The following is a 22,623-nucleotide window of genomic DNA, read 5'->3' as shown; positions in this document are numbered from 1 at the left end:
GAGTAGACAGCCAAAAATAATCAAACTTTGGGCAGAAATCGACCAAATAGAAACAAAAAGAACAATTGAAAGAATCAACAAAACCAAGAGCTGGTTCTTTGAGAAAATCAACAAGATTGATATACCCTTAGCCAGACTAACTGGAGGGCAAAGAGAAAGTATCCAAATGAACAATAGAAGAAAGGAAAGTGGAGAAATAACAACTGAAACTGAAAAAAATTCAATTAATCATCAGATAATACTACAAAAGCCTATACTCAAAAAAGCTGGAAAAACTGGAGGAAATGGATGAGTTCCTAGACAGATACAAGGTAGTAAAGTTAAATCAGGACCACGTAAACCATCTAAATAATTCTATAACACCTAAAGAAATAGAGGCAGTCATCCAAAGTCTCCCAACCAAAAAAAGCCAGGTCGAGGTGGGATTAGGGCAGAATTTTATCAGACATTTATTGAAGACATAATACCAATACTCTCCAAATTATTCCAGAAAATAAAATCAGATGGAAAACTCCCCAACTCATTTTTTGAGGCTACAATAATCCTCATACCTAAACCACACAGAGACCCTACATGGAAAGAGAACCAATTTCACTTATGAACATTGATGCAAAAATACTCAACAAAATTCTTGCAAACCAAATCCAAGAACACATCAAAATGAGCAATATACAGCAAACCAACAAACAACATAAAATTTAAAGGTGGAAACTTGAAGCAATCCCACTAAAATCAGGGACTCGACAAGGCTGCCCACTCTCACCCTACCTATTAAACATAGTACTGGAAGTCCTGGCTAGAGAAAATAGACTGAAAAAGAAAATCAAAGGGATACAAACTGGAAAGGAAGAATTAAAAACATCACTATTTGCAGATGACATGATAGTGTACTTAAGCAAAGCCACAATTTCCATCAGAGAACTCCTATAGCTGATAAACAAGTTCAGCAAAGTGGCTGGATACAAAATTAATTCACATAAAACAGTAGCCTTTCTATATTCAAAGGACAATCATGTGGAGAAATAATTAAGGAAAAGGAACCCTTCACAATAGTCACAAAAAGTAGGAAATAACTTGGTGTGACTCTAACTAAGCAAGCGAAGGACCCGTATGACAAGAACTTCAAAACTCTAAAGAAGGAAATCTCAGAAAATGGAAAGAATTCTCATGTTCATGATGTTCATGGATTGGAAATATCAACATTTTAAAAATGGCCATCTTACCAAAAGCAATGTAGAGATTCATTGCAATCCCCATCAAAATTCCAACCCAGTTCTTCACTGAGTTGGAAAGAGCAATGTGCAATTTCATGTGGAATAACAAAAGACCTAGAATAGCAAAATCCATCCTCAACAACAAGAAAACATCTGCAGGAATCACTATCCCTGACTCAAGCTATATTACAAGGCAATTGTGTTGAAAAATTCATATTACTGCTCGAGAAATAGCCACTTGGATTAATGGAATAGAAGATCAAGAAATGAGCCCTCACATATATGGTCACTTGATTTTTGACAAAGGAGCTATAAACATTCAATGGAAAAAGGAAAGCCTATTCAACAAATGGTGTTTGTCCAACTGACACTCAGCATGCAGAAGAATGAAAATAGGTCCTTTCTTATCTGGTTGTACAAAGCTCAAGTGCAGGTGGATCAACAATCTCCACATTACACAAGGTACACTGAAAGGATTAGATGAGAAAGTCTGGAAAACCTTAAAACACATAGGAACAGTAGAAAATTTCCTAAACAGAACACCGATAGCTCGAGCTCTAAGGTCAAAGATTGACAAATGGGACTTAATGAGATTGCAAAGTTTCTGTAAAGTTAAAGACACTATCATGTAAAGACAATGGCAGCCAATGGAGTGGAAAAAGATATTTACCAACCCCACATCAGATAGAGGCCTAATATCCAAGGTATAAAATGAACTCAAAAAGCGAGATACCAGAGAATCAAACAACCCTATTAAAAAATTGGGTACAGACTTAAACAAAAATTTATCAATTGAGGAATATCAAATGGATGAGAAACATCTAAGAAAGTGCTCAATATCCTTAGCCATCAGGGAAATTCAAGTCAATCAACCCTGAGATTCCACCTCACACCAGTCAGATTGGCCAAGATCCAAAACTCAGGGGACAATAGATGCTGGCAAGGATGTGGAGAAAGAGGAACATTTCTCCACTGCTGGTGGGGTGGTAAACTGATACTACCACTCTGGAAATCAGTCTGGCGATTCCTCAGATAAATGGGCATTATACTAACTGAAGAACCAGCTATTCCATTTCAGGGCATTTACCCCAGAGATACTCCAACATACAACAAAGATACATGCACCACAATATTCATTGCAGCTCTATTTATAAAAGCCAGATGCTGGAAAGGACCCAGATGTGCTTAAGTAGATGAATGGATACAAAAATTGTGGTACAATTACACAATAAAGTACTACTCAGATATCAGAAACAATGGCCTAATGAAATTCTCAAGAAAATGGATGCATCTAGAGAATATCATCCTGAGTGAGATAACCCAGTCACAAAAGAACAGACATAACATGCAGTCACTGATAATGGGATACTAACCCCAGAAAGTCCTGAACACCCCAGAAACAACCCACAGAATGTGTGGAGATCAAATAAAAAAGAAAAAAAGAGAATATATTTTAATTAAATTGAACAGTATCACATCCTCCTTTTGTTCCTAAAGCCCCTCCCAGTTTCGCTCCTATCTCCTCAAATTAATAACCTCTTTTCCTATATTATGGTTACATATATACATATGTGTATGTATAGGTACCCATAAATAATTAATTAAAACCTTATAAAATGGGTTTGTATACTTTTATGCAAAAATACTTAAAAATCTGTACTTTATCTTTGTTTTTTAAAATAAAGTTAAAAAAAAAAAGAAAGTTTCTAATTTCACTGTTTTGCATACTTAGTGCCAGTTGGAACAACACCATTTGAAAAAGAGGATGTCTTTTTTTCATTGAACATTTTCAGCTACTTTGTCAAAAATTTAGTAACCATATGTGTGAGAGTTCATCTCTGGATCTTCTATTCTGTTCAATTGATCTACTTGCCTAACTATGAGCCAGTACCATGTGGTTTTTAAGACAACTGCTTTATATAAGTGATGGGGTCATGGATGGTGATTTCTGCAGAAGTTTTTTTGTTGTTGAGAATAAATTTTGATATTCTAGTTCTTTTGTTATTCTAGATAAAATTTCAAATTGCTCTTTAAAACTCTAAGAAGAATTTGTTTGGAATTTTAATGGGGATTGCATTGCATTTGTAGATTGCTTTTAGTAAGATGGTCATTTTTAAAATATTGATCCTTTCAATCGGTGATCATTGGAGATCTTTCAATTTTCTGTGATCCTGCTCAATTTTCTTCTTCAGAGATTTGAGGTTATTGTCATACTGCTCCCTAATTTGCTTAGTTAGAGTCTCACCACGGTGTTTCATATTGTTTGTGACCATTGTGAAGGGTATCTTTCCCCTAATTTCTTTTTCTACATGACTGTCCTTTGAGTAGAGAAAGGCTACTTATTTGTTTGAGTTAATTTTATATCCAACCACATTGCTGAACTTGTTTATCAGCTTTAGAAATTTTCTGGTGAAATATTTGGGGTCAATTACATACACTATCCTGTCATCTGCACACAGTGATGTTTTTCCTTCTTCCTTTCCAATTTGTATCTCTTTGATTTTCTTTTGCTGTCTAAATGCTTTGGCCATGATATTAGTATTATGTTGAATAGTTGGGAGAGAGTGGTTAGCCTTGTCTAGTCCCTGATTTTTATGTGATTGCTTCAAGTTGCACACTGGTAAGTTTGATGTTGGCTATTGGTTTGCTGTATATTGCTTTTATTATGTTAAGGTATGGCCCTTGGATTCCTGTTCTTTCCAAGATTTTTAACATGAAGGGGTGTTGAATTTTGATAAATGTTTCTCAGCATCTAGTGAGACGATCATGTAGTTTTTTCTTTGATTTGTTTATATGGTTTATTACCTTGATGATATATATATATATATATAATATTTCCTTGTAGGGTCTTTGTGTGGTTCAGGCACTAGGGTTATTTTGGCCTTGAAAAATGAGTTAGTTAGTGTTACATCTGACTCGATTTCATGGAATAGTTTGGAGACTATTGGTATTAGGTTGTCAATAAATGTCTGATAGAAATCTGCACTGAACATATCTGCACCTGGCTATATTCTATAGTAGATTTGCCACTCCATCTTGTTTCTTGTAGCCAATTGTTTGGAAGGTTTTTTTCCCCAACATTTTTCTCTAAGATAGTGCCTGTCTTTGTCTCTGAAGTGAGTTTCCTGTATATAGCAAAATGTTGGATACTGTTTATGCATCCAGTCTGATAGCCTATGTCTTTTTATTGGGGAATTGATTCCATTTATTTTTAACAGATATTAGGGAATAGTGCTTGCTGTTTCCTGTTATTTTTGCTTTTAGAGATAGAATTGTGCCTGTGTGTCTTTCTTCTTTTGGTTTTCATGCTTTGGTTTTTTTTTTCTTCCTTTTACAAGGATGTAGTTTCCCTCCTTGTATTTTGTTTTCCACATATATTTCATCATAGTTCTCGTTTTGTGGTCAGATATTGTATAAATTTAGTTTTGTCCTGGAATATCTTGGTCTCTCCATCTATGGTGATTGAGAGTTTTGCTGGGTATAGCATCTTGGGCTGACACTTGTGTTCTCTTAGGGTTTGCATGATGTCTCTCCAGGCTCTTCTAGCTTTCATAAACTCTGTTGAGAAGTCGGGTGTGATTATGATTGCCTGCCTTTATATATTACTTGACCTTTTTCCCTTACTGCTTTTAGTATTCTTTCTTTGCTTTTGGCACTTGTTGTTTTGACCATTTGTGTCAGGAGGAATTTTTTTTCTGGATCAATGTATTTGGAGTTCTATATGCTTCTTTTATGCTCATGGTCATCTCATTCTTAAGGAAAGGGAAGTTTTCTTATACATTTTTGTTGAAGATACTCACTGTGCCTCTTAGTTTATATTCTCCAACCTCTTCTATTTATATTATCCTTAGGTTTGGTCTTCCCATTGTGTCTTGAATCCCCTGGATATTTTGGGTTAGGAGCTTTTTGGATTTTGCATTTTCTATGACTGTTTTGTCTATGTTTTCCATGTTGTCTTAGGCCCCTGAGTTTCACTCTTCCATCTCTTGTAGTCTTTTGGAGATGCTTGCATTTGTGACTATTGATTTCTATTTTAGATCTTCTACCTCCAGGTTTGTTTCTTTTACTGTTTTCTTTATTGTTTTCATTTGATTTTAAATTCCTTCTTCAATTCCTTCATCTCTTTGGTTCTGTTTTCCTCTAGTTTTTTGAGTGTTTTTCTTGTTTCATCTTTAAAACTTTTATTTCTTTATGCTTTTCATCCTTTTCTTGTTTAAGGTTCTCTATTATCATTTTGAGGTGTGATTACAGTTCTGAGTCAACTTTTTCTTGAGTGTTTGTCATTCTACTGTTTGCCATGATGGTAGAGCTGGCTTCTATTGTTGCCAGGTTGTTAGTTCTTTTGCTTTCCTCTTGCCATCTTGTTGTCTGTGATTATACCTGGTCTTGTTGTTAGTGATTGGTTTTTGTCTCTTCTGTACCTGGCCTCTTTCCGTGGATTTCTGCTGTTCCTGGAGGCAGATGGCCTGAGCATTTGGTTCCCATGCAGGAGCCCTCTGGTCAAAACTAAGTCCCTATGGCAGAGTTCCTGCTCCCCTGAACCAATTGTGGGGCATGTTTTTCATGTGCTCTGCCCAGACCTTTTGGTGCCCTAGCTTCTTGCAGTCCACTACAGACTCAGCAGACCTGCATCGTGGATTTCTGTTGTTCCAGGGGGCAGATTGTCTGAGCTTTGTGGGTTTTTTTTTTTTTTTTTTTTTTGTTGTTGTTCTTTAAGTGATTGCATTTCTTCTTTAAGGGCTTCAACTAGTTTTCATGTATTTTCCTGTCCTTCTTTAAGTGTGTTATTTATGAGCTTCTCAAAGTTATCCATCATCACTGTGATGATTAGATGATTTTACATCTAAATCTTGTTCTTCTGGGGAGTTAGGATTTCCGTGGTGGGAGAACTGGGTCCTGATGTTTCCATTTTGTTTTTGTTTTCATTTCTTAGTGTCTTGTGCTTGACACTTGCCATCATGATATAGGTGATACTAGGTGGCCTTGTTATCTCTTAATGGAGCTTGTCTCTCATGGGTCTGTGTTCCTCACTTAGGGTAGGCTGCAAGTTCAGAAGTCAGAGCCCAGTCCTGATATTCCTAGGCCAGCCCTAGCCTTATGCTAGAAGTGTGCACTCTCAGGCAGTACTATTGCTTGTATTGTGAGAGTTCTGGTTTTCTTCTCCTGGGGTGGACACTGGTTAAAACAAGTTGACTCACTCACCTTTCCACTTAGGATGAAGTGCTTTAGTGCAGCTCTTTGAATTTCCCTTGACCTCTGGCAGGCAGGCCTCTGGTCCTGATGAAACTGGGCTAAATCTGGCCTTAGGCTGGAAGTGTGCCCTCACAGGTAGTACTGTTATCTGTATTGAAAGAGTTCGTGGCAGCCTCGCTTAGAGTGGACTGTTGGTAAAAGAAGTTGATTCACTATTGCATGTAGGATTACAGGTTTTCTAAGTTTCTTGAGACCTGTGAGTGGGCGGGTCGTTGGTCCTGATGAATCTCTAATTATTCTTAAATTTGGTCTCTTCATTTTATCCTAGACTTCCTGGATGTCTTTGGTTAAGATTTTTTATTTTATTTTATTTTATTTTTCTTTGACATTTTTTTAATCTCTTTTATGGAATTTTCTACACTTGAGATTCTCTCTTCAATCTCATGTATTCTTTTGGAGACGCTTACACCTATAATTCTTTACTTCATTTTTAGGTTTTCTATTTCTAAGGTTGTCTCCCTTTGTGTTTTCTTACTGTTTCTACTTCCACTTTTAGGTCTTGGACAGCTTTACACAAACCCTCCACCTATTGAATTGTGTTTTTCTGAAGTTCCTCAATGGGATTTATTTGTTTCCCTTATAAGGGCTTCTACCTCTGTTTTGTTTTTGTTTGTTTGTGCTTGTTTGTTTTGTTGGATTATTTATTTATTTATTTATTTATTTATTTATTTATTTATTTATTTATTTATTTATTTACTTTTTAGCCTAGGTATCTCTGTCTTTTTGCTTCTTCAGGTCCCCTGGTAGCCCTGTAGTCCTGGAAGTAGCAGACCTCTTGTGAAGCCTTGTAACTGTGGGGCCTTCAAAGGGGCAGAGAAGCTGCTGCTCTGTAGTTCTGGCGGCAGCAGATCTCCTGGGATGTACACAGACTGTTGAGTCTTCAAGGGAGCAGCCAAGTTCTTGTCCTCTGCTAAGCTGTTCTTGAGAGGTGGGGCGGCTATGGACTGTGGAATCTATTTCCCTATGTTTATAAGAACTCTGGGGAGGCTTTCAGTCTGTTGGGTCACTTTACCAGCATGCAACAAAGCCCCTGGGAGGTTTTGAAACTGTTGTTTTGGTTGCCCAGTTGCCTTTGTACCTCAGTTGCCTCAGATGATTTCCTGAGACATTTTCGTTAAACAACTTTTTTTAAATCTATTTTTATTGATTAATTTATTATTTACATTTTAAATGTTATCTTCTTTCCTGCTTTTCACTCCACAACCCCCTATTAGAACCCCTGAATCTATGAGGGTGCACCCACACACAGCTACTCGCAGACTCACACACTTTTGCTTCAACACCCTCTTTCTTACCCTGGGACATCAAGCCACCTTAAGATCAAGGGGCTTGTTTCCCATTGATGGAAAGGCCATCCTCTGAGACATTTATAGCTGGAGCCATAGGTCCCTCAGTGTGTACTTTTTGGTTGGTGATTTAGGACATAGGAGATGTGGGGGGTCTGGTTGGTTTATGTTGTTCTTTCTTAAGGGTTGCAAACCTCTTCAGCTCCTTCATTTATTCCTCGAACACCTTTATTATGGTCCCTGCACTCAGTCCAGTGGTTGTTTGCAGCCACATTTGTATTGGTCAGGCGCTTGAAAAAAGCCTATTAGGAGACAGCTATATCAGGCTCCGTTCTGCAAGGATTTCTTGGCATCAGCAATAGTGTCTGGGTTTGTTTCTGCATAGGGGAATGATCCCAAGTTGGGATAATCTCTGAATGGCATTTTCTTCAGTATCTGTTTCACTCTTTGTGCCTGTATATCCTCTAGGTAGGAGCAATTCTGGTTAAACTTTTAGAGATGAGTAGGTGGCGCCATCTCTCAACCAGGGTTGTGCCTAACCTCTGGATAAGGTCTGTACAGGTTCCCTCGCCCTTCTTTTGGTTATTTCAGCTAAAGTCGTCCCTGTTGTGTCCTGGCAGATGCTTGGTTTCCTGGCATCTGGGACTTTCTGGTGAGTTTACCCAGTTCCCGCATCCCATATTGCTACACATATTCTTTCAGTTACCTGACCCTTGTCTCCTCTGGTATCTCTTGTCTTAAGGCCATACCATTAGGTTATACTGTCTGTCTAACACATTAAACTTTTATTTAAATAATTGAGGTTAATCTTTGATGCATAAAACCAAGAATATTAATGGGTTCTCTCCATTTTTATCACATGTAAATACTATCACTACAATTTTAATGAAGGTATAGAAGAAAGCAGGACATAGAACAAAAATTTTAAAGAAATTAATTTTAACCAACTATTTTTCTACAACAGCAAAAAGATTTTGCACAAGAACAAGATGCTTAACCCCAGTTATGAGCCTTCATTAGAAGGGACACAAGGGCAATTCTTGTGTTTATTCTTCTTTATATCATGTTATCCATGAGAAAACACATTGAAAGTTTCATGCAACCTTGGATGAATGCTTTCATCCGAAACAAATATCACTTGTGTTGCTGAAGATTGAATAGAAGAATACAACTGATAGATCGAACATACATATAATTGCTTACAGTCTGAGGACCAGTAAGTAGAATAATGCTATCCACAGATGAAAGTTCCAAGAATTTAACTAGCTGCTCAGTCCAGGAGGCTGAATGTCTCAATGTTCTTCAGGATATTCCAAATTCAAAAGATGTAGACACTAATACTAGTGAAAACATTTACTTGATAGTAAGGTCAAGCAGTCAAAAACAGCATTCTTCCTTCTTCCAGATCTTTTAAATGTTGTCAGCAGAAGGTATGGACAAGGTTAAAGGTTAATGGTCCCACCTCATAAGATCTGGATTACATATCTGGTTCTTCACACTTTAAATATTCTGATTATATGTTGATTTTCCTACTTAAAATGAATTAATTAAGAAAAAAATCCCCACAGAGGTGTCCATCCATTTGGATTTAATTATTTCCATATATAGTCAAGATGACAATTAAGAATAAACCATCACACCTCTGGAACCCTGGCTCCATAATAGCCTTGACTCTTAGGAGAATAAACTTTACTCCTTGGACAATCTGTTATATTAACACAAGCATATTAAAGCAGCTTAAATTAACAGGATAACATTAATATTTGCAGACATATTTTGTAAAGCCAATAAAGAGAGTCACTTAACATATCACTCATAAAAGAAAATCAAAAGTTTTCTCTTCATAAAAATTAAACTGGGGAAATGGGGCACTATGAATATTTCTACTCATTAACATTTCATACTATATACAGGCCTGAAAGTTTTGTCAATTTTCTGTAAATGTATCTTCATTAGAGAACTGTCAAACTCCTTATTAATATAAAATGTCCCTGGATCCTTGAGGCAATTAAAGTATTAGGTACAAGGGATAGAAAATGAAAAAAATAGACAGGCATTCTTGTGTATATATGATGCTAATGCTTACATATGAACACAATTTAATTGAAAATAATTTAAGTTTATAAGAGATCATATTCCATGCTCAAATAAAAAATTGGATAAACTCTAAATCCATGCCATATCTGCCACTACCACCTATAATAGAGTTATCTCCTTGAAAATGCAGAATATATTGATATACATTACAATTTCTCAAAAATAAGAAAAATAACTCACTATTTAATGCCATGATGTAACTTTTTCTACTTTATTTAGAAGTAAGAATAAAAGAACTTGATTTAAACTCATAGTTAAAAGACAGTCGCTATATGGACCAACTCTAGACAGCCACTCTTAGAGCTGACCACAGTTAGCTACTTTTCCCACTGATTAGACTGGCAAAATAATTTAGTGAGTAAATTCACTTGTCTCAAAATAGTGCCTGACTTTAATCATATGTTGTGGTGTAGACGTACTAACACAGATTAATATGTTTGCCTAGCAGTCTTGTTAACGATATTGTTATCTAATGGAAGAGATTCTGATACATATTTTCCACTAGAATGATTACAATAAATTGATGTTTAATACACACACTGCCAATAATTATAATATTATTATTAAATTAATTCTCTCAAATAAAATGGAGAGTCATGGAAAAGATGCCATTATGCAAAACGCAAGAATATTGAACTGAAAATATTTTTTGCTCAAAAAACTAAAAAAAACAAATGATTATGTCATCTCAGAATAAAATCTTTGAAGATAACTATGTAAAATTGAATAGAATGCTAAATGCCTAGATGGGAAGGGAAATAAGGGTCAATTTAATTTACTTTAATAATTTAATTTAGTAAATTAAATTATTTTAATTTATTAAATGTAATTTAATGCTTTAAACTGGGAATTATTTCAGATGAAGAAATATAGATTTCTGTCTATATTAGAAAGCAAAATTAACATTTTGCAGTATATTAAAAAAAAATTGGTGCTCTGCATATGTTAGTTGTGTGGCTCGATTTTTTAATGGGTTTCCTGACAATAGGAGCAATAGTTTGTCTGCTTTGTGGATACTTTTAACCACACTAGGCTACCTTGTACAACATTAATGGGAAGAATTGTGTATATTCTTATAGCAAATTGATATACCAGGTTTCATTGATTACTATGGCAGACTTGCTATTTTCTGAAGGGAAATGAAAGAAGGAATATATGAGGAGGAGATATCTGGGGAGATACTGAGGACCATGCAGAAGGAAAGAACATTCCATGGCTTTGGAACTCATGGAATGTGGCCCAGCATTTAGCACAAGCATGATGGGCCTGTCTTGGAGAGACATGTCCCAAGACACACATGTCCTGAAGTGTTTCTGTTGACATGGAGTTTTGTTCTGAGTTTTGTTCTGCTTGTTGCCTTCACATAACTCTAAATCTAAGAGTTGTATAAAAATTGTAAACAGGATGCCAGGTCCTCATTGGACAGTATTATTGGCACTCGCAATTGTAATGCTTGATCTCATTCAGGTATTGCTGGTAGAGCAGATCAATGATTCAATCACTTCTATAGTAAAGAACGTAGAGATGAAGATAATCAGCCATGACTATTGTCCTTAGAAAGCATTAAAAAATAGTGAAGCTGGCTGGTTTTGTTACTAGCTCAAATATAAAAAAAAAATAAATAAATCATAGGGAACAACTTGAGAAAGGCATACTATACTAATAGGTAGCTTCTGGAAAATCCCAGCCACCAGGAAAGCAAGAAATCCCCAGCATCCAATGGGGATGACACTAGCTAAAATATCCAAAAACGGAAAAGTGAACCTATAGAGACCATATTCAGAGATTAGGCACAGCCACTGGGTGAGAGATGGGCTCACCCACTCATCTCTAAAATTTTAATCCAGAGTTGCTACTGTCTAGAGAAAATAGAGGGACAAAGAGTAGAGCAGAGACTGCCCGACTTGCGGATCCATCTCATATACATCCACCAAGCCCAGACACTATTGCAGATGCCAAGAAGTGTTTGTTGACAAGAGCCTATTATAGATGTCTCCTGAGAGTCTCTGGCAAATTGATGGTATGATCAATACAGATATTGATGCTTGCAGTCAACCATCAGACTGAATAGAGTTACTCCAATGAAGGAGGTAGGGGAAGGACTGAAGAAGCTGCAGGCCTATGCAGCAACATAGGAAAAATAATATCAACCAAACAGACATTCAAAAGCTACAAGGGACTGAAACACCAACCAAAAAGTAAACATGGAGAGATCCGTGGCGCCAGCTGTATTTCTAGTAGAGAATGACCTTTTCTGGCATCATTGGGAGACAAGGTCTTTGGTTTTGTGGAGGTTCAATGCCCCAGTGTAGGGTAATTCTAGGACTGTGAGGCTGAAGTAGGTAAGAAGGGGAGCATTGTTATAGAAGCAGGGAGAGGGAGAAGGGATAGGGGATTTGAGGAGGGGAAACTGGAAGAGAGCATAACAATTAAAATGTAAATAATAAAATAACCAATAAAAATAAAAATACAATAAAGTAAAAAGACAAAACAAGAAAACATAGTTAAGCAAACAACTTTTCAAGTCAGAAACCCGAAAAATGTTTTGGAGCTTACACCATTTTCCAAATTTGTGTGTCTGTGTGTAATGATTGAAATCTCCCTGTTGGAACATTTTATCCACCCACCACATATGTTTGTATAAATGTGCATTAGTGTATATGTGTATGTTTTGTGTGTGTGTGTGTGTGTGTGTGTGTGTGTGTGTTTGTGTGTGTGTGTGTGTGAGTGTGTGTGTAATGATGGATATCTCTCTGTTAGAACTTTTTATCCACCCACCATGTATGTTGTATATATGTGCACTTGTGCATATGTGTATGCTATATATATATATATGTGTGTGTGTGTGTGTGTGTGTGTGTGTGTGTGTGTGTGTAAAAGGTTTGGATCCTGCTTGTTCGTGCATTGTTCCACTCATTCCATGTGCAAACATCATTCACTGGGCCACAGAAAGGACAAAATACTTTCAGAAACAACAATACCAAATAATATTTCAGAAAAAAAGATGGCAAGAAGCAAACACAAGAGCATAAGCAACAGAAAACAAGACAACCTGGCAACTTCAGAACCTAGTTCTCCCACGACAACAAGTAGTGGATATCTCAACAAATCAGAAAAAATAAGATTTGTATCTAAAGTCATACCTCGTGATGATGATAGAGGGTGTTAAGAAGGACATTAATAACTCTCTTAAAGAAATACAGGAGAACACAGGTAACCAAGTAGAAGTGCTTAAAGAGGAAACACAAAAATCCCTTAAAGAGCTACTGAAAAACATAATCAAACAGTTGCAGCAATTGAATAAAATCATTCGGGATCTAAAAATAGAAAGAGAAAGAATGAACAAGACACAAAAAGACTTAACCCTAGAGAGAGAATATCTAGAAAACAGATCAAGAGTTGTAGATGCAAGCCTCGGGAACAGAACATGAGATAGAAAAGGGAATTTTAGGGGCAGAAGATACTATAAAAAACATTGACACAATAGTCAAAGAAATTACAAAAAGCAATAAAGCTCCTGTGCCAAAAGAGCCAGGAAATCCAGGACACAATGAGAAGATCAACCCCAAGGATAATAGATGTAGAAGAGAGTAAAGATTACCAAGCTAAGGAATAGTAAATATCTTCAACAAAAATATTGAAGAAAGGTTCCCTAAAGAGTAATATCCTTGAACAGACAAGAAGTTTACTGAACTCCAAATTTACTGGACCAAAAGTGAAATTCCTTCTGTTACATGAGAGTCAAAACATCAAATGTGTAAAACAAGGAAATGACATCAGAAAGAGAAAGGGGAAAAGATCAAGTAAAATATAAAGGCTGACTGATCAGAATTACACCAGACTTCTCAACAGAGACTATGAAAGCCAGAAGACCCTGGATAGAAGTAATACAGAAAATTAGAGAACAAAAATGACAGACCAGTCTACTATATCAACAAAACTTTCAATTCCTATAGATAAAGAAACAAGATATTCTATATATTTCCACAAACCCAGCTCTACAAAAAATAATAGATAGAAAACTCTAACACAAGAAGAGAAACTATACCATAGGAAAAACAAGAACGTAATTTTCCCTTCATGTTAAGTCTTGGAAAAGTCAGGAATTTGCAATGTTATGAAAGTATATTTAAGTGACCCAAAACTCCACCTGAGAACTTTTATAGCTGATAAACAAGTTCACCAAAGTTGCTGGACTTAAATTTAACTCAAACAAATCAGTAGCCTTCCTTTATGTAAATGATTAAAAGGCTGAGAATTAAGTTGTAGATACAATACCTTTCACAATAGTCACAAAGAATATAAAATACCTTGGTGTGACATTTACTAAGCAAGCAAATATCTGTATGGCAAGAACTTCAAGTATCTGAAACAACCAATTAAAATTACCAGAAGATGGAAAGATCTCCCATGCTCATAGATTAGATGGATCAACATAATAAAAATGGCCATCTTGCCAACAGCAATCTGCAGATTCTATGCAATTTCCATTATAAATCCAAAGACAAATATCAGAGCAGAAACTGAAGTAAAGATCATCCAGGGACTATCTCACCTGGGATCATTCCCATATGTAGCCACCAAACCCATTCACTATTGCTGATGCCAAGAAATGTTTACTGCCAGAACCAGTTGTCGATTTCCCCACAGAGGCTCTTCCAGAGTCATACAGATACAATGCAGGAAGCTTGTAGCTAACAATTGAACTGAACATGGGGTCACAATGAAGAAGGTAGAGAATGTTCTGAAGGAGTTGAACATGTTTAGAACTCCATGGGAATAACAACAATATCACCCCCCCCACAGATTTCCCAGGGACTAATACACCAACCAATGAGTACACATAAAGAGACCAACTGTTCCAGTTTAATATGTAGCAGAGTATAGCATTGTCTGGCATCAATGGAAGAAGAGCCCTTCCAGTGAAGGAATATTTTCCCAGAAAAGGTAAAGCCAAGGCTCTGAGGTGAAAATGGTTGTTGGGAGAGGCAGCACCTTCATGGTAACAAGTGGAAGGAGAGGGAGGATGAGAGTGGGAGAAAAGATAACAATTGAAATGTAAATACAGAAAATATCCTATAAAAAGATATATAAATATAGAGATTTTCCCAAGAAAGCAATAAAAATAATAAATAGGAAACACAGAACCACAACTGGCACCACAATGAAGATCTTCCCCTCTGATGCTTACTGAAGGTAGAGGCCCACACACTTCCACAAGAACAGATTAAACAATGACCTTGAGAACCTGCTGGCTCTTGGCCCACTCACTTTTGGCACCAGCCCGAAAGACCCAGGCCTTACCACTCTGAAGAGAGACACTCAGTCTTTTTCCCACTTTGTTTTCAGGTAGAGCTATGACACTGACCTGGTTTAATTCCAGACAGACCAATTGAAGATTTACAGCGTCTCTGATCCCTGCCAATAAGGTGCCACCATTTCCTATAATTCTCATCTCTCAGACATACTTTTAAGGTTTATCATAAAGACAAACACACACACACACACACACACACACACACACACACACACACACACACACACACACACCAGCTTTCTAGCAATACCAGTGAAAAATAAACATACCAGGTGGGTTATCTCCCTGCTAGAAAAAAAAATGGCCAATCTCAGCATTGCAGAGCAGGCTTCTCCATCTCCATTTAGGTGAAAAAAGTCGACTAAGGAAAACATAAGAGATGAGATCTTGTTGAAAATTCAAAAAACAAATCATACATGAAACTTTTAACCCCCAAATTTTTGTACATCTTATTAAAATGCTTATTTTTCTTCCTAACAGGAACACCCAAAACAAGGCTCATGATTTTTAACCCAAAATTGTTCTCAAAGTTTTCAATTTGTTTTTTTTAAGCTTCAAAAGTCATATTTAATCTACCTCCTACAGATAAAACCATCTACAGTAACAACCATTATTTAATCCTTAATTAATAAAATAATAGTATCCGCTTAAGTCAGGCAGGTGTTACTGCCTATCCCAGATATATTACTAATATGGTACATCTTCCTCAGCTTCCTAAAGCAGGGAAGTTCACAACTTTTGCCTGTTCTTTCCTTAACACAACACAGGTAATACTTAAAGGACTTTTTCCAAGACTTAAATTCCTTAAACATACCATATTTTGTAGGACTATAGCAACAGAGCATCAATGGATTCCAAATCACACCGTCAAAGGCTTATCATATACAACATTCCCCTTGTGCATTCTGCCATCATTCTGGGGTTCTGCTGCTCTCTTATAAGTATTCTACAGGATTATCTGTATACAAAAGGGAAAAGACAGATCTGTCACTACAGGCCAGATGGAGAATGACCTTCCATCTCCTTGGACCTGCCTGGAGCTATGAAGCTGCTTTGTCCAGACACATTATCTGACTCAAGTCTTTTGAGACAAGCAGACACTGAGATCCACACATGACAGCCTTGGTTCCTTCCAGTGACAGATAAACTTCTTTTTCAGAACCTAATGGTTACCAAACTTAGAAAACTTATATGAACATAAAGAAACGGTTATGTCAGTATAGATAAATCAACTGTTTAAGCTCAATGATAATGCCTTCACAAACTCTATACACACTCTCAATTTCAATCCATTGAATAATTAAGTTGGTTCAACAATTCCTTGCCATCCTACTTCCCACTCCTCACTTCCCCTCTGGCTTATGGTATTTTAACATCAGGCTAAGGCTTTGTTTCCTTTTAAAGCTAACTCCCCACCTTACACAAAATTTTAACTAGAAATAGCATAAGACACTGTCATACAAATTATACCCCTCCCTTTAAAAAAAGAAAGAAGGTAAGAATGAAAGAAAAAAGGAAAATATGTGGGACAAGTTACAGCATATCTACAGACAGAAAAACTGGTAAGGTCAAGCATATTGAGGAACTCTGGCAATTGTCATAATTGAAAACAATAGGGAGGACTGGTAGCCTGCTTGCAGATTGTTGGGCATCCAGAGGAGCCATAGGAACACTCTCACATCTGAACCCATGTGTAAGTCCACACTTCCTCTCCATTGAATATCCATGGAGAGAACACCCAGAACACTTAGTGTGCATGGAGCTTGGTGCTTCCCACTAATGGACTTGTCTGGAACAAACCCAGAGCCCACCCACTGCCTTAAGAACTCATAGCCTATGCAGAGAGCCAAACACCCAGAAACAATCTCCCTCCTCAGACTGCTGGCCTCCAGATCCACAGGAGTCAAGTTCCAGTTGGAGACAGAAAGATCACCTAGCATTACAGATAACAAGATGGCAAGAGGCAAATGCAAGAATCTAAGAAACAGAAACCAACAAAACCTGGCACCATCAGAGCCCAGTTTTCCCACCACAACAAATAGTAGATATCCCAACTCACCAGAAGAGGAAACACATATATACACAAAACAGAACAAAAAAAAAAAAAAAAAAAAAGAAAGAAAGAAAGAAAATCACTAAATGAGCCCAATGAAACAGGGGAAGGAAGTAAAAACAGAAATAGAAGGAATGAAGAAATCACAAAAGGAAACAACCCTGAATTTAGAAAACCTAGGAAAGACAACAGGAGTCATAAATTAAAATATAACCAACAGAATACAAGAGAAGGAAGAAAGAATCCCAGGAACAGAAGATACCATAGAAAACATTGTTGCATCAGACAGGAGAAAATGTAAAAATTAGAAAGCTCCTAACCCAGAACATTAAGGACATGCAGGAAAAAATGAGAAGACAAAAACCTGAAAATAATAGTCTAGAAGAGAGTGAAGGCTCCCAAATAAAAGACCAGGTAAATATCTTAAACAAAATTACAGAAGAAAATTTCTCTAAGCTATAGAATGAGATGACCATGTACTTACAAGAAGCCTACAGAACCACAAAGAGATTGGAGCAGAAAAAATATTCTTCATGACATATAGTAGTCAAAACAACAGTTGTTCAAAAAAAAAGAAAGAATAATAAGAGTTTTAAGGGAAAACAACTGAAAACATATGAAGGCAGACTGAGAAGAATTATACCAGATTTATCAACAGGGACTATTATCATGGACTGAGGGCACAGAGACACTAAAAGAACTCAAATGCCAGCCCAGGTTACTATATCCTGCAAAAACCTCAATCATTATAGATGGAGAAACCAAGATATTTCAGGACAAAAACAAATTTACGCATTATCTGTCCACAAATATAGATCTACAAAAAATAAATTAAAAGATGTAAATCTCTACCACAACGAGAGAAACTTCATCCTAGGAAAAGCAGAAAATTAATCTTTTTGAAACGACCCCCCCCAAAAAAAAGCACACAAACATAAGTCTACCTCTAACAACAAAAATAGTAGGAAACAACATTTACTAGTCTTTAATATTTCTTAACATCAGTAGGTTCAATTCCCTGTTAAAAAGACAAAGATTATCAGACTTACATACCAGTATCCAGCATTTTGCTACATATATGAAATTCATCTCAACAACAAAGAGAGGTAATATCTCAGAGGAAAAGGCTCAGGGAAAAAAAAAAAACTTCGAAGCAAAAGTTCTCAAGTAAAAAGCTGGAGTATCCATCCTAATATTGAATAATGTAAATTTTTAACCAAAAGTCATCAAAAAAGATAAGGGGGGACACTTTTTACTCATCAAAAAAAATATCTATCAAGATTAACTTTCCATTCTGACTATATAAGCTCCAAATATAAGAGCTTAAACTAACAGAAGTCATGAACCAGATGGATCCAACAGACATCTATAGAATATTTTATTCCAATAAAAAAAGAATATAACTGCTTTTCAGCACCTCATGGCATCTTCTCTAAAATTGATCATATAGTGCATCACAAAAGAGGTCTCATTAGATACAAGAACATTAAAATTATCCCATTCATAATATCAGATCACCATTGACTAAGACTGGTCTTCAAAAACAACAAGGATAACAAAACCCCACATAAACATGGATGCTGAGCAATTCTCTAATCGAAGATCAAGAGGTCAAGAGAAAAAAAAAATGAAATAAAAAGTACTTTAGAATTTAACAAAAATGAAGGCACAGCATACCAAAACTTATGGGATACAATGAAAGCACTGCTAAGAGGAAAACTCATAGCTCTGAGAGAACTCCTATATCTGATAAACAACTTCAACAAAGTGGATGGATATAAAATTAACTCAATGAAATCGGTAGCCATTTTCTCCTCAATGGATAAAAAATGCTGAGAAAGAAAATAGAGAAGCAACATCCTTAACAATAGTCACAAAGAATATAAAATATTTCAGTGTGACTTTTACCAAGCAAGTGAAGGATCTGTATGACAAGAACTTCAAGTCTCTGAAGAAGGAAATTGAAGAAGAACTCAGAAGATGAAAAGATATCCCATACTCATGGACTGGAAGAATTAACATTGTAAAAATGCTCATTTTGCCTAAAGCAACTACAGATTCAATGCAATCCCCTTCAAAATTATTATTCAATTTTTGATTGAATTAGAAAGAGCAATTTTCAAATTAATTGAAATAATACAAAACCCAGGAGAGCAAAATGTATTCTGAACAATAATAATATCTTCAGTAGGGATCACCATTCATGACTTCAAGCTCACTTTCAGATCAATAGTGATTAAAAAAAAAAAAAAAAAAAAAAAAAAAACTGCATAGTGCTTGTACACAGAGAGGCAGATAAATCAATGGAATAAAATTGAAGAGCCAGAAATGAACCCTCATACCTATGGTTACATGATCTTAGACAAATGACATAAAAACATTCAATCAAAGAGGAAAGCATCTTCAACAAATAATTCTGTTTTAACTGGCAGTCAGCATGCAAAAGAATACAAATTCATTCTTTCTTATCTTCTGTATAAAGCTCAAGTCCGAATGGATCAAAGATTTACACATAAAACCTGATACACTGAAACTAATAGAAGAGATATTGGGAAAGATCTTAGAACACATAGACACAGGGAAATTTTTCCTGAGCAGAAAACCAATAACTTATGTTCTAAGATCACTAGTTGACAAATGGGACCTCATGAAACTGCAAAACTTTTGTAAGGCAAAGGACAGTGTTAAAAGCGCAAAATGGCAACCAATCCAACTTCTGATAGAGGGCTACTATCTAATATACACAAAGAACACAGAAAGTTAGACTCTAGAGGATCAGATAATCTTGTTACAAATTGAGGAAGAAAACTGAACAAAGAACTGAGGAACATTGAATGGCTGAGAAACACCCAAAGAAATGTTCAATATCCTTAGCCTTCAGGGAAAAGCAAATCAAAAGGACACTAAGATTCCACCTCATACGTCTTTGACTAAGATAAAAAACTCAGTTCACAGGAGATTCTGGCAGGAATTTGGAGATAGAGGAACATTCCTCCAGTGTTGGTGGTGTTTTGAACTGCTACAACCACTCTTGAAATCTGTCTGACAGTTTCTCATAAAATTGAACACAGTGCTTCTTGAGGCATATACCCAAAATAAGCTCTAATCTCTCACAAGGACACATGCTCCAGGATGTTCATAGCAGTCTTATTTATAATAGATTGAAGCTGGAAAAAACCCAGATGTTCTGCACCATGAGAATGAATAAAATAATTGTGGTGCATTTACATAATAGAGTACTAGTCAGCTAATGAAAATAACGAATAAACAGTTTGGACAAGCAAGAACTGGGCTTACTCATTAAAAACTGCCTTCAAGAAAAGCATTACTTACCATGCTATACTGCACAAGTCTTCTTCAGGACGCCCCTTTGCACTTTTCACACTCACTGCTAAGCCAATTAGCAAAACCACAACCCTGTGGTGTTTCTCGTCCAGAGAAACATGGGCTGGGGCCTCCATATTAGTCTGTGATTTGCCTCCCATAAGCAGGTATCTGTGTGCCAGGAGACCAGCATCCTGATGGCTGCAAGGAGGGAGCATAATCAAGCCCAAGTTGCAAATCTAAGAGAATCATTCACATACCCTAGAGGTAAGGAGAAATGTAGACCCACAGAATATATTGTAAATAGCATTATAAAAGCATAATTTTATATAGATATTGAATATTTTATTAATCCAACCTGTACTTATCACATTACTACTATTTAGCATTATGACTACTATTTAGCAATGATCTGAAGCATTATTATCATTTTTATATCATAGCAATATATATACTATATAATATATTATATATATATATTATATATTATAATCTGTTATTATTATTCATGAACCTGAGTTTCAGAAAGTTTTCTTTTTGATTTTTTTTTACTTTTTATAGCAAAAGAAAGTAGGAGAAGTGAGTAAAGAGACATTTTAAAAGTACCATTTCATAAAGTATCATATTTGCTACCAAAATTATTAATAACTTTTGTTATTTTTTTGAATTTTTATCTAATTTAAAAATATTTGGAGATGAAGCTTTAGTTACTTTTGAATTTTGATTTAGTATTATTTTTAATTCATTCAGTTTCCATTTTCAATCTGGATTGTACTGGAATCTGAAACATCTGAATATTCTTGAAATATAATTATGATCTGAACTGTCTGAACTATTCTCAATATAACTCCCAAGGACATGAGGGATCTAGGAGAAAAAAATATTATGATTCTTTATTAACTTATTAACATTCCATAGAAGAAATTTAACTTCAAATTATCTCTGCATGTTTTTACACATTTGAGAGTACTTTTATGTAAATTATAAAAATACAGAGTAGAAAACACTGTTCTATTAGTATTTTTTAATGCTGAAATTTTTCTTTGGTAAAAATTATTACTCTTAAATATTAAGTATTTTATGTTTAGATTTTATATGTATTTGGAAGAAGTTAACATAAGTCTGAATATTAAAGCATAAACATTTCTAATTGTCTAATTAACCTTGTCAAAAAATTGAAGATGATTCTCTTTCCAGATCAAACTTTTAATGAGTAGATTTAAAATATTTACTTTCTTTGTAGTCTTTGTTTTGTTTTGTTATGTTTTAGAATAGACTAATTTGAATACTCACTGCATTATTGTGTTTTATTAATTCCTACTTCCTCTGTCTTACTTTCATCTCAGTTATCTTTCCAGACTGACAAGCAAACTTCATAAACTTCAGGAATGGAAATATGATTCATACATATAAATTTTATGCATAAAATCATTTAACAATAATGAGAAGTGATAAATATATATCAGTTAATGTAAAATTTTGATGAATATGTCATCCTTACTATTTTAGTCTTCTTTGTATCTGCATGAAAATGTCACTGTAAGACTTCACTGAAAATACTTTTTAAAATGATAAGAGAATATGTAGAAAAACTGGCTAAATTTTCAACTTTTAAGAATATTATTAACTCCAGTATAAAGAATGGATGACCTATCAACATTTATTATCTATAACAAATGTTAGACCACTTTCAAAATATTTTTCATAAACTTTAAGTTTTCTTTGTGTAGAACCTAGTTCCCTATAGGCAGTAATAATACTATGCTGAAGATGAAAATTGTCGATTGCTCATAGATGTTGTAATGAAGTTAAAAGGAATATTAGGGGTTAAAAATGCTAAGATGCTGTGGTAGAGAGGGTGGTTGTGGGAAGAAGCACCTTTATGAAAGCAAGTATAGGAGGATTTGAGATGAGAGTAGGGGGAAAGGAGATAATATTTAAAATGTAAATACAGAGAATATCCAATAAAAAATTAATTTTAAAAATTTGAGTATGAGGCAGTTAAGAATATAAATGAATGAACATGTGGTTGGTTATGAGATAACAATCCTAGAAAGATAATAAGGGAGAAGGCTATGT

Source organism: Micromys minutus (assembly GCF_963924665.1).
Source record: "Micromys minutus genome assembly, chromosome: 5".
Taxonomy (NCBI): domain Eukaryota; kingdom Metazoa; phylum Chordata; class Mammalia; order Rodentia; family Muridae; genus Micromys; species Micromys minutus.
Note: the sequence above shows the minus strand (reverse complement) of the source record.